Source organism: Vulpes lagopus, chromosome 21, assembly GCF_018345385.1.
Source record: "Vulpes lagopus strain Blue_001 chromosome 21, ASM1834538v1, whole genome shotgun sequence".
Classification (NCBI taxonomy): domain Eukaryota; kingdom Metazoa; phylum Chordata; class Mammalia; order Carnivora; family Canidae; genus Vulpes; species Vulpes lagopus.
Window position 1 is genome coordinate 38,597,420 of NC_054844.1, and position 13,658 is coordinate 38,611,077.

A 13,658-nucleotide genomic window follows, 5' to 3' on the forward strand; every position below is an offset into this window, starting at 1 on the left:
CTCTCTCTCTCTCTCTCTCTCTCTCTCTCTGTCTATGATAATAAATAAATAAATCTTTTAAAAAAATCTTGAAAATGCTCTGAATTCAGATTTATGAAATTTAGTCAAAGAAATATCTTGTCTAACAGGCTAATAGTTGTCAAAGTTCTAAAACATTTCTGTCCTTGTGGCTAGTTTCTCTATGTGGTTCATGTTTAGTTTGCGAAAATTATTTTCCCCATAAAAACTCTGAAACCGTCTAAAATAATGTAAAAACAAGTAATGCAATTGAATAGCTACAGGAAAAACGTGCAGTACATTAGAGAAGATGGACTTTTTACCTTAGATTCAAGTGGAAAAATTAGTTATTACAGTGAATTAATGAGTGTAATAATGGGGTGATTACCACTTTTTGTTGATAATTAGCTTTCACTACCATATTTTGACTTTTCTTCACCATGTATTTGGAGAGACAAGAGTTGGACCACATGTGGTGATAGGATATTCTCAACTACACAGGGTGCTTTTCTACCGCATTGATCCCAAGCGTGAGCCTGGTGGGAGCACTAGCCATCACCACAGAATCTTGGTTCAGGCAGTGACTCTGATGGGCATACCCTCAACTGCAGATGAAAGAAAAGGCTGTAGTTTGGGGACATGGTTATATAAAACTGAAATCTGGTGCTTTATTTTCATCAGATTTTGGCTCAGCAGCAGTACCTTGAAAAGCATAAGGTACAAAATTGTGAATTTTGATACTAAACTTTGAGAAGGGAAAGTAAAGGAGGATCCTGACCAGGGATAATCCATAAAACCAGTGCGTTCCATGCATCCTTGTTTGTACTTGGGAGTACAGTTGACTCTAGAACAACACAGGTTTAAACTTCGAGGGTCCACTTACATGCAGTTTTCAATACAGTAGATTCTTTTGATACAGTACTGTAAATATTTTTCCTTATCTTAACATTTTCTCTAGCTCACGTTATTGTAATACAGTACATCATTTGTAACGTACAAAACGTGTGGACTGTTTATATTCTAGGTAAAGTTTCTGGTCAACAGTAGGCTATTAAGTTTTGAGGGGAGTCAAACTTTTTTTTGACTGTCCAGGGGGCCGAAGTCCCTAAATCCTGCATTGTTCAAGAGTCAACTGTATTAGGAAATGGATGGGTAACTGGGTACACTGTAAATAGCTCTTTGGGGACCAAGGCTGGGCAGTTCTAAGATACCTACAGCTGTCTTCTCCTACATGGGTATGGAGAGCATTCTGGGAGTTTCTAACAAAGGCATAGCCACTGATGAATACTTAAAAAAACTTAAAATTAAATTAACATTTAAAAAGTAACTTGGTACACAAAGAAATAGGAAGTGCTCAAACTGAAAAGAAAAGGACAATAAATGCCAACACCAAAATGACAAAGATGTTGGAATGATATGACAAGGATTTTTAAGCAGCCACAATTAAATGCTTCAACAAGGAATTATAAACATACTTAAGGCAAAAAAGAAAGTGACAATCAGAAGATGTAAAGAACCAGGTGGGAATCTGAGAACTGAAAAATATAATAACCGGGATAAAAATCTCAGCAGATGAGCTCAAAAGCAAGATGAAGCACAGGGGAGAAACCATGAACTGAAAGATAGAACACTAGAAATTACAGAATAAATGAATTAATAGATTGGAAACCTTGAAAGCAGCCAGAGAATAATGACAACTTACCTGTAGGAAAATTACAGTGACAGTGGATTTCATATCATAAACCATGGAGACCAGAAAGAAGAGGCACAGTACTTTTCAGTTCTGAACAGAAAAACTATCAACTAAGAATCCGAATCCAATAGACTCACTGGATTCCAGTGAAAATATCTTCCAGGAATGATGTGGAGATCAAAAAACTCTCACATGAAGGAAAACTGAGGTCTTACCAGGAGACCTGTCCAAAAAGAATGGTTAAAGAAAGTTCTCTAAATAGAAAACAATAGGCTTTCCTTCATTATTTTCTTACATTTTTTCCTACATACCATTATCACCTGTAATAGGCTTTCTAAATTATGTTTGAAGATTGAAGCAGAAACTATAACATTGTCTGATATGGTTCTAAATATACATAGAGAAGACATATAAGATTGTTACAAATAGGGGAGGATAAAAGGAGGGAATATTTCCACACTTCACTCAAACTGGTAACATGACAATATAAGTAGACTGCAATTAGTTACATATATATAATGCAATACCTAAGGCAAGCAATAAAAGTGCTATTTTAAAACATACATTTGAACAAAATATAGAGATAAATCAAAATGGAATTTTAAAATATGTTCCAGTAACACACAAGTCCTGCTTATATTAAACAAAGTGACTTCAAAATAAAGAAAATCACTAGAAACAAGGAGTGAGATTACATAATGACAAAAGGACCAATCTACTAAGAAGACACAGCAATTCTTTTTTTTAATATTTTATTTATTTATTCATGATAGACATAGAGAGGGAGAGAGAGGGAGAGAGGGAGAGACACAGGCAGAGGGAGAAGCAGGCTCCATGCAGGGAGCCCAATGTGGGACTTGATCCCAGGACTCCAGGATCACGCCCTGGGCCAAAGGCAGGCGCCAAACTGCTGAGCCACCCAGGGATCCCCAAGACACAGCAATCCTAAATGTGTATGTATCAAATAGCACAGCTGCAAAGTATGTGAAGCAATAACTGATAGAACTGAAATAATAGACAAATCTGCAATTATAGTTGGAGACTTCAACACTCCTCTCTCAACAATTGACTAAATAACTAGACAAAAAATTACAAGATATAAAAAAAACAAAAAACAAAAAAAAAAAACAAAAAAAAATTACAAGATATAGAAGAATTCAACACCATCAACCAACAACTTGGGCATGTATAAAATACAAATCATTTTAATTTTCAGCAGAATCTATAGCTTTTTCAAATGCTCACAGATCATATACTGTATTCATAAAACAAATCTCAAGAAATTTAAAATAATTGAAATTATTTCAAGGATAATAAAAGAGTACTACAAACAACTCTACACATACACATTTGACTACTTATAAGGAATGGATACAAATACAAACCACCATTATCATTCAATATGAAATGATAATTTGAATAGCTCTATAGTTCAAAGGAAATTTAATTTGTTATCTAAAAACTCTCAAGAAATAGATAGGCAGACCCAGATTTTTACTGGAGAATCTGATCTAATGTTTGAGGAAGAATCAGTACCAATTCTACATAATCCCTTCCAAAAAAATGTAAGAAGAGAGATTATATCCCATTGTTTTATGAAATTAATATTACCTTGGTTCCAAAACCAAAGACAGTACAAAGACAGACCAAATACCTCTCCTGAATATAAATATAAACAATTCTTAACAAAATATTAGTAAATGGAATTCAGCATAATATCAAAGAATTCTATACCATGAATGGGCTTTAATCGAGGAATGTAAACCTAGTTCAATATGTGAAAAACAATTAATGTAATCCACTGTATAAAAAGGCTAATAAAAAAATTTGCCTGGTCTTATCAATTAGTACAGAAAAAAGCATTTCAAAAAATTTAACACCCATTCTTGACTTTAAAAAAACTACTGGCTTGTGCAGTCTGTTAAGCCTCAACTCTTGATTTCAGCTCAGGTATGATCTCAAGGTCATGAGATTGAGCCCCACGTGCCCCCCACTGGGCTCCACCTTCAGCAAGGAGTCTGCTTGAGATGCTCTCTCCCTTTCTCTCTGCCTCTTGTGCCCTCCTTCTCTAAAATAAACAAATCTTTTAAAAAGTTAAAAATTTACAAAAATAGAAATAGGGAATAGAGGGGACTTCCCTCAGCTTGATAAAGACTATTTACAGGGCAGGGTGGCTCAGTGGTTGAGCCTTCAGCTCAGGTTGTGATCCTAGGGCCCTGGGATCAAGTCCCACATCAGGCTCCCCGCATGGAGCCTGCTTTTCCCTCTGCCTATGTCTCTGCCTCTCTGTCTGTGTCTCTCATGAATAAATAAAATCTTTAAAAATAAAACAATTTTTAAAAATAGTATGTACCAAAAAAAATACATCTAGCATTAAACTTAATAATGAAAGACTGAATGTTTCCCCCCTAAAATCAGGATCAAGGCAGAATGTTCCCTTATACCACTCTTATTCAGTATAATGTGAGAAGATCTGACCAGTGCAATTAGCCAGTGAAACTTTCACAAAAACTTACTCAAGACGGATCATAGACCTGAATGTAGAACACAAAACTTCTAAAGCTGAAACGCAAAGAGAAAAAAACAAAAAAGAATATTCCAGAACTGTGGGACAATTACAGAAGATGTAGTATACACAACAGGAATACCAGAAGGAGAGGAAATATTTGAAGCGATAATGACTGTGAATTTCCCAAAATGAATGATAGACACCTACCCTAACCCTTTCCCTGGTCCAGAGCCTCTGAAGCATTCTGGAATACATTCCAGAACACATTCTGATTAATTTGCTAGGGCTACCATAACAAACTACCACAGACTATGTGGCTTAAACAACAGAAATTTATTTTCTCACAATTCTGGAAGCTAGAAGTTGGAGCCTGTAGGGTTGATTTCTTCTGGAGGACTCTCTCCTTGGCTTGCAGAAACTTGTTTCTTCCATGTATCTTCATATCAGCTTCCCTCTGTGTGTCCTAATCTTTTTTTTTTTTTTTCATAAAGACAACAATCATATTGGATTCGGGTCCACCCTAATGACTGTATTTTAACTTAACTATCTTTTTAAAGACCCTATCTCCAAAGACAGAACATGAAGGGGGTTAGGACTTCTACATATGAATTTTGGGAGAACGCAATTCAGCCATAACACCTTCTTCATGCCCCTTCACACAAATTCTTTCTATAACTCCTTTCACCTTCAGCTTTCCGAAATTTGTTGATATCTCATTTCCTAATGCCCTGCTGCCTTTCTTTTTGCTGTTTATGGTTTACTCATTTGTAATCCTTTACTAGTATTTTAGTAAGATCTGAGGAGAGAGGGGAGGAAAAATGAATGTGCTTAAGCCATCATCTTCATCCGGAAGTCCCCACCCATCCTCTTAATTACCTCTAAGAAGTCTTCTTGCTGATATCAGGCAACAGCAACCTCTCCTTCCTCTTAACTCCTAATCCATTTAATACAAAACTGTCATCTGCTTCAGTTATTAGCCTTGTTGAGTCCACATCTAGGTTTTAAGCTTCTTACAGCGATGATGGCTTTTTATATTTCTATACTGAAAATCCTGCTCAGAGATTAAGTGTTCATTATTTGCCTGATTAAAAAAAGATTAATTTTATGAATTTAAAATATGACCCTATTCCTATGACTCAGATTCAGTGTTTTACTATTGTTTTAATGTAGTGAATCAATGAATACATTACATCATGGATTTCACAACGCACCACCCTATTATACACACCAGCTTAAGGGAGAAGGAGGTCGAAGAGTTCAAATCCAAGTCCCCCAAAACAAAAAGCACACTGCCATCTCCTGGATCAAAGTTAATAATGCAGCTCTTTAAAAAATGACAATAATCCAGCTCCAGCTGAGCAGCAGATCTACAAAAAGTAATTATACATGAAAATGAGGCTCTGCTTTCCTTCTAACAAACATTATGGGCAATGTCATTAAGATCAATATTGGTCACTATAGTAACAAAAATCTTAGTCCCTGAATTCAGATCATTTACATCTAGTTAAGTTGACCTGTTAATATTATCATCCAAGTTCATCTAAAGAGCCTTATTCCTTCGTATGATTTATTCTTTTCCTGAATTTCCACCAGGTCTAGTCTCAAAATTCACCATGTGTTCAGTTAATGACAGGTTTGTTCTGCTTTGCTGTCAACAGCAATGACAAATCAAGTGTGATGAAGAAAAGTATGGCAAACAGGCACTGACTTTGAAGCATTTCAGACTGCCCAAGTCCCCAGTTTACCTGACAGACTATACACTCAATTCGAACATTCTGACTTATTCTGGTTACCCAAACCAGGCCTTCTTGGATGCAAAATAAGGTAAGGAACGGTGAGTAAAAAGGGCTAAGGAAAATCCCAGGTTTTCCAGGGTCCCACTGTAAGACACAAAACTATAGTCAATAGCAACATTTGGGGAATCACAAGCATTCTCTGCATCCCATGTATACTGGGTTTTTTAATTCCTATAGGAAGGTTCTTCTATTGCTCTGAGAAAGACAATTCATGTTTTGGTCAAGCAAATCTAAGGTTAAGCACCTACGCATTGTTCCTGGGAAGTCCTGAAAGCAGGTGTGACCCAAGCACAGGAGCAGAGGCTGCAGACTCTGAGGCTGAACCTTCAAATGTAAAAGCCACCTTCATAGAGTGAACCTGTGCAGAGGCTATTACAGGAGGATACCTGGTTTTTGCTTCATCTGGCTTCATCTGGGAGAGGAGAATTCTGGATTGAGGAAGGGCTGCCATGTAAGGAAGCAGTGGACTCCGAGAGCTGGGATGCCTGGTTGAAAGTTCGCTCTCTGTCCTCTAATGCTCTGATGCCATCCTCAAGTGTTCCCACGGGGTCTTGTTGAACTTTTGCCTTCTAGTACCACCTCCACTTGGGAGGTTAACAGAGAGGTCTGTGCCTACACTTGGGGTTGAGCAGGCTTCGGGAGGAGCAAAAGCCAGAAAAAGCTACTAGGAAGCCATGGCCGGAAAGCCTGCAGCAGCTGCCCACTAAGAGGATGGATTTGCACGTGTGTGCACACTCCCTGGGGTGGGCTGTGATGGGAACCAGTGGAAGAGGATGCCTTCCAGGGACACAAGTAGGAGGCTCAGGCTATTGTTTGGGGGGAAATCAAAGAAATGGATGACCTATTAGAACTGGAGCCCTTGGAGGTCTTGTGGTGACAGTTACAGAAGTCTATCTGAAGCTGGATTCTGCAACTTGTGGGCTTCAGATGGCCTTGCGCTTTGGTTTGCAATAGGGCTGAAGGCAGATGGGGCCACTTACGGCATCCTACTGAACTTCACCTTCCACTAACCTCAATCTAGCTATTACTGGGGCAACAGAGTACCTAATATGGAACGGACTCAGGAGAATGCTTACCCTGGAGATCCATTATACGCACACCAAGGTTGTGAATCCACGACCTCAGTGTCTCCAGGCCCCAGGCAAAACTCTGAGCCTGAGGGAGGTGGACAGGATTCATTTGCCTTCCTCTTCTCCTCCTCCATTTCCCTAGTTAGATCACTCTCTTCACTTCTGGAACTTCACTTCGCTACTTGGAACTCCACCTGGGCTTTAGCCTCCCAAGCCTGTCTTTGGATTCCTTCAGCATCCTCTCTCCAAGGCCTGAGGGTAGTATGGATTTTATCAGTTAAAATCATCTCTGCCAAGGGACCAATTAGCTCTTTCATATTATAATGCCTCGGCCAAGAGGTCCAGGATAGGTTGTTCAAGCACTGCAGGAAGACAGTGGGGAGATGTATTTGGCAAAAGGGCCCCTCTGGTGCTTGTTGGTGACTGTCTAATCCAGGCCCCGGGCTGAGGACATGACCAAGCCTATAACCAAGCAGAGTTTGTACCACTTTTAGACTCTAGGGTTGATACTGCCCCGGGTCTTAGATGATAGGCTCTTAGGGCAAAAATCAGGTCAGTAGCAACTTCAGCTGGAGAAATAGACTGGCACATCACTTAATGGCTAGGCAATAAATAGATGAGTCCTTCCTTCCCTTTGGTCCTCTTGCCATCCTAATAAGCTAATTCCTGCCCAGTGGACAGTGACTAATCACAAAGAACTCAAGGATGTTTAGCACTCACAAAAGGCTTGACACAAAGAGTAGAAAAGAGGATTGAACATGGTATAATCTTCAGGGTATTGAACCAATGACCACAAACTATGACAAGCTCTTCTCAACTTGGCCTTCTCCTGTGGCAAATGCACCACTTTACCACAAACTAAGATCTGCCCTGACTTCATAGTTATTATAGTTTTTGCTCTGATGTTCTAGAACATGGCATATCCCAGTGTGAAATAAATACACAAATCATCATATATTTACTTACTTAAATGGACTCCTTAAAGCAAAAATCAAAACAATTCATTGATGATGGAAAATGCGAGGCAAGGAAAGTAGAAGAGAAACGGACCTAGTATCATATACAGCTCTTTAGCCATTTCCCACCACATGTACACACACACACACACATGCATGCACGCACATGTACCTCTCCCTTTTCTGTCCTAAGGACAGACGTTTCTACACACTCCTTTCTGATTGCGTTTTGTGACATCTCTTCCCTTCAAGTCTAGGCTGTTATTTATTTTAGATCCAGGTCCTGCGTGCTAAAGTATTGAAGGGGAGAATGCCCCCCTACACACACCCCACATCCTACTAGTCCCTAGAAAGACTTCGTGACACTCTAGAAAAAGGGACTCTACTTGGGATAGGAAAGATGGAAGTTCTGATGTGGCCACAGTTGGACACTGACTCTGACGTGTGCTCCCTGGCTGGACATTTATTTGTCCAGGGGCCTCACAGGTTCCCTGCATGACCAGACCCAGGGATGCCAGACAACTATGGCCAGGACAGAGTGAAACCAATTGCTCATAAGAGAACCAAATAAACACTAACATTCTTTCCTGTGTGCCAACTACCCAAGCCAACCACCATGGTGCCTAGCACAGAGGCGGTCTGCAGGACCTGTGTGTTAGACAATAGAATGAACTGGAGAATGCATGCAGGACCAGACTTAACAAATTGTTGGCCATACTCCATTCCTTCACCATATCCTCCGCCCAGGTTCCAATACTGGACAACACCATCAAAGGTCAGACCCTTACTTTCGCTAGAAGTGCTAGGAGGAGACTTCTACAGACACTGAAGAGTCAACATCTTGCTGAGAAATTAAAATTCATTCATTTGGATTCCTGTCAGAAGCTGTCTGTCATGTTTGTGCTATTTTCTGAAGATACAGTGGGTGGCAGTGATACCAAAGAAATGCCAGCTGCCAGCCTACTTCTCCAGCCACCCTGCTTTTTGTGTCATCGTGAAGATTGTTTGGCCTTGACTATAAAGTGAAGAAGGAAGTGTCCAAGTGTCTAGGTCAGACTAACCTCCATGTGACTCCCAGCTTCACAGGACAACCTCTTTCTGAGCCTGTTTCTGACTGAGATAATATGTGCAAAGCCCCCAGTACAGTGCCTAGCACACACGAGTGCATATAAATGGCAGCTAATCTTATCACAAAGCCTGCTGGAACTGTGAAGACCAATAACACAGAGATCCACATGAGAAACAAAATTCCTATTCCCTTTCCACACTCATTTAGAATTCAAAGAACACTGGAGGGGGGTTGTGGAGTTCTCCGAACATAATCCTATGAAACAGAATTAAGATAATCCCCATTGATGATGATGAAAAGGTCTTTAATGCTGAGGCAAGTGCTTTGAGCCAGTTAAAAGGCTATTCACCTGGGCACTTCATCTCATTCCATAGTCCTTGAATTCATTCATTTATTCAGCAAATATTTACTAACTTCATATTATGTGCCAAGTAATGTGCTTTGGAAGCCAGCCCTTTGAAAACACACTGCGTGTCTATAATCCCTCTGATATGCAGACTAACTCTAGTTCCCAGCGAGTCCACACGCCATGGTTTGTAGCACTAAAAGTTGAGTCATAACATCGTTACTGGATTCCATGAGAGGGGACCTGATAGAAATTTCTAGAACCACCACAGCAGTTACATTGCTATTTACATGACTTTGGGCAAGTAATCTGACCTAAGAGCTGCCCTACATATAGTTGCAAGGGTCACAGAGGATCAACGGATTGTCAGGAAAACTATGCCACACCAGAGCACAATGTGATAAAACCTCTATCCTCTACTATGGCCTGATTCTTCAGGACAGAGTTCCAGATGTGTTCTAAATGGTATTGCCAATTCCATCCCGGTTCCTTATGGGTAGGATGAGTCTGAGTCATCCATCCTGGTGTGTTTCCACCGCTCTGGCTCCAGAATGGCTATTTTTACAATTCTCCTTTTGTAAGACCAAATGAACAGGTTGGCTTCTCCCTGGTGTTGGTGGACAAGTCAGAGCAACAACTATCTGGAGCTTTCCTCACCTTTCATTTGATCAATGCTAATTGAGTGCCCTCTCTGAGCTCTGCTCCATGCAGGGCAGTCTCCATCCCGAGGGAGGAAGCAAGCCTGGGTAGCCAGAGACTCATTACGAAAAGAGCCCGATCGGGTCAGAGAAGCATTTGATACATTTCAGAGACCTATTAGCAGCTGAGAATCTTTTATTATTGATGACATTTTTACATATTTTTCACTATTTCTTACAGTCTCTATCTCACCCTTATTAATCTTCTCATTTTATCCTGTTCACTGGCCCCACACCACCCAAAGGACACCCTAGTTTTATGAAACGACTTTTCCCCCCACCATGAGCCTCAGGGTCATCGTCCGTGTCAGCTTTGGTGATTTTAAAGGTCAGTCGGTAAGGTGAGCAGCAAGGAGTAGATTAAAACAGAACTCAGACATATCTTCCTCCCTGAAGAGATAATAAATCAAAGGAAGGGTTCTAATGAGGTAGGTTTATAGTTTTATCCATGTCGTTGGCATGACTGTCTGCTTCCTTTGATTTTTCTTCTCGGACTCCTCAGGCTGGTATCTCAAAAACGTGAAGTTCAAATGCTGCAGTGTCCTCATAGGAAATACAAGAGCTTCCAGGACAACCACCGGCTGACAACTCTACTACTTACTGTTCACCCAAGGTATCTCCAGAGGGAACAGGACTGGACCTTGCTGTGCTTTCCGGGAACTGTCACAGCAGTTTCCATTCCACCACTTTATCGTCCATCTGCAACCCCTGGCAGTAAGGTCGCTGTCACCCAGGACGCTGTCACCCCTCTTCCACCCGACTAGATCCTCTGTGCCCTTCCAGGCTGCTCAAGAGCCCACCTCCTCCACCCAGTCTTCCCTGCTTTGCCCTGTACCTCCAGCTCCGGAATCATCAGGTCCCTCCGCTGGGTCTCTCATCACACACAGCCTCACTGGCTTTGCGGCCAACACAGTACCGGTCACTGCAAAATCACAGTCCTGAATCCGTGAGCGACAGGGAACTGTGTTTGACCTCCCAGGTTCGCCTAACTGGCTGCAATCAGAGGTGAACAACAACTAAAGGAGTGTCTTCTTAGATATGCTCCCCTTGGACGTGTGCCTGGGGTGGGGGGGGGGGAGGCAGCACGGCAGCCAGACACACAGAGACCAAGCCCTCTGCACCTCGGATCTGCAGTGCCCTCCACAGCTGTGTCCAGTGAGACACCAGGACAGGGCTGTTCACACATACAAGCTTTAGTTGTGTTGTTGGCAGGGTGCGTGTGTGTGTCTTTTTGTCTCTCTGTAATTAAATATGGATATTTTAAGATAAATACAGATAAGTAACACTTATTGAATAAAATTACCCAAAGGTCTTCTTTGCTTAATTTCAAATTCATAGTGAGCATCAGCTAATGAAGGTTTCCAGATACCTGAGGTGCTCCTACTTTAGGAGCAGCCATTTCCAAGACAGGGATGTAGAATTCAGACCCCTCGCTAGCAGGTTTGAAACAGGAATGCGCACAGCCTGCTGTATAAACCTAAAAGAAGTGCTCCATCTTGTTAGAAGTCTATGGCTAGACAGGCTGTTGTTAGGGCTCATTTAACGTGAAGCTTTCCAATTCCCATGCTTCAGGGGAATATAATTGAATTTTTAAACCCGTATATAACTCAAACAATCATGTTAAAAAGGATTACTGATCAAGTCCTTTGGTTGCCCCAAATTATTACTTGACAAAATATAATCAAACTGATTTTGGAATACTATGTACAGCTTCATTTTCCTTCTCCTTTTCAACTGATTTCTCTAAGAAGTTGTGAATAGTGTAATTATCTAGTGAATCAGAAGTTTTGCTTCATTTTTTTTAATGCCACCTGCTTCGTAACTTTAGAAAAACTGAATCTCTCACATCTTTTTCAAAAGCAAAGCTCCTGAAAGTCAACTTTCCACACCATTTCAGCTTTTTAAAAGTATGAAAACAAGGTTTCTTTTCCTCTGAAAGATTAGCTGTTGTGAAACATTTGCCACCCAAGCCATAGCAGCAGCAGCCCCAAGAGAAAGGAGGAGATGGCATACAATGAAACAAATCAAAAATTTCTTCATGGAGTTGTTTCAGTATCACTGAATCTTACTGAGAAACCCACTGCTTAGCAAATGCTTTGATACATCTGTAGCTCCCTAGACCCAGGATTTGTGTGATTTGTGGGTCCTACATTAAATAATCACAGTGGGGAGGAGGGGCAAGATGGTGGAAGAGTAGGGTCCCCAAGTCACCAGTCCCCACCAAATTACCTAGAAAACCTTCAAATCATCCTGAAAATCTATGAATTCGGCTTGAGATTTAAAGAGAGGCCAGCTGGAATGCTACAGTGAGAAGAGTTAGCGCTTCTATCAAGTTACCTAGAAAACCTTCAAATCATCCTGAAAATCTATGAATTCGGCTTGAGATTTAAAGAGAGGCCAGCTGGAATGCTACAGTGAGAAGAGTTAGCGCTTCTATCAAGGTAGGAGGACGGGGGGGGGGGGGGGGGGGGGGGGGGGGGGGGGGGATAAAGAAACAAAAGGCCTCCAAGGGGGAGGGGCCCCGCGAGAATGTCCCCAGGACAGGAGAGCCCCGACCGGAGAAGCAGGAGCTGCACCAACCTTCCCGGGCGGGAAGGGGCTTGCAGGGAGTTAGAGCAGGACCCAGGAGAGCGGGGATGCCCTCGGGCTCCCTGGGACATTAACAGGCACCTGCGCGCCCAGGAGAGTGCCCCGAGCTCCCTAAGGGCGCTGGACGGACAAGCAGGGGAAGTCAAGGGACTTAAAGTATACAGAATCAGAAGATACTGCCCCATGTTTTTTTTTTCTTTCTTTTTTTTTTTTTGTTTTTTTTTTCTTTGATTTGTTTGCTTCCCCCACCCCTTTTCTTTCCTTTCGTTTTTTTTTTCTTTTTTCCTTTTTTCTTCCTTTTTTCCTTTTCTCTTTTCTTTCCTTCTCTCTCTTTTTCTCCTTTTCCCAATACAACTTGTTTTTGGCCACTCTGCACTGAGCAAAATGACTAGAAGGAAAACCTCACCTCAAAAGAAAGAATCAGAAACAGTCCTCTCTCCCACAGAGTTACAAAATCTGGATTACAATTCAATGTCAGAAAGCCAATTCAGAAGCACTATTATACAGCTACTGGTGGCTCTAGAAAAAAGCATAAAGGACTCAAGAGACTTCATGACTGCAGAATTTAGATCCAATCAGGCAGAAATTAAAAATCAATTGAATGAGATGCAATCCAAACTAGAAGTCCTAATGACAAGGGTTAACGAGGTGGAAGAACGAGTGAGTGACATAGAAGAAAAGTTGATGGCAAAGAGGGAAACTGAGGAAAAAAGAGACAGACAATTAAAAGACCATGAAGACAGATTAAGGGAAATAAATAATCACAGTGAGAAGAAATGCACCAATAACAACATAGATCCATCAAAAACATGAACTCAGCCTCTGTCTTAAACAAGGCCAATGCTAGCACCAACAACATATAAGACAACATCAGGACTTTCATTTAGCTTAAAATCTAGTACGGAGTCAGGATGTGCTTGCATGAAAAATGAGTG

The 13,658-nt window shown here is 41.1% G+C and overlaps 1 long non-coding RNA gene across 1 annotated transcript in view; it reads right to left on the reverse strand.

Annotated features, from left to right (window-relative positions):
• Positions 1-11,100, reverse strand: part of LOC121479720 — a 35,211-nt gene extending 24,111 nt beyond the window's left edge. Inside the window, exon 1 of the long non-coding RNA XR_005984807.1 lies at positions 10,970-11,100. This is a non-coding gene — a long non-coding RNA (uncharacterized LOC121479720). The remainder of the gene's footprint in view (positions 1-10,969) is intronic.
• Positions 11,101-13,658: the final 2,558 nt, after the last annotated feature.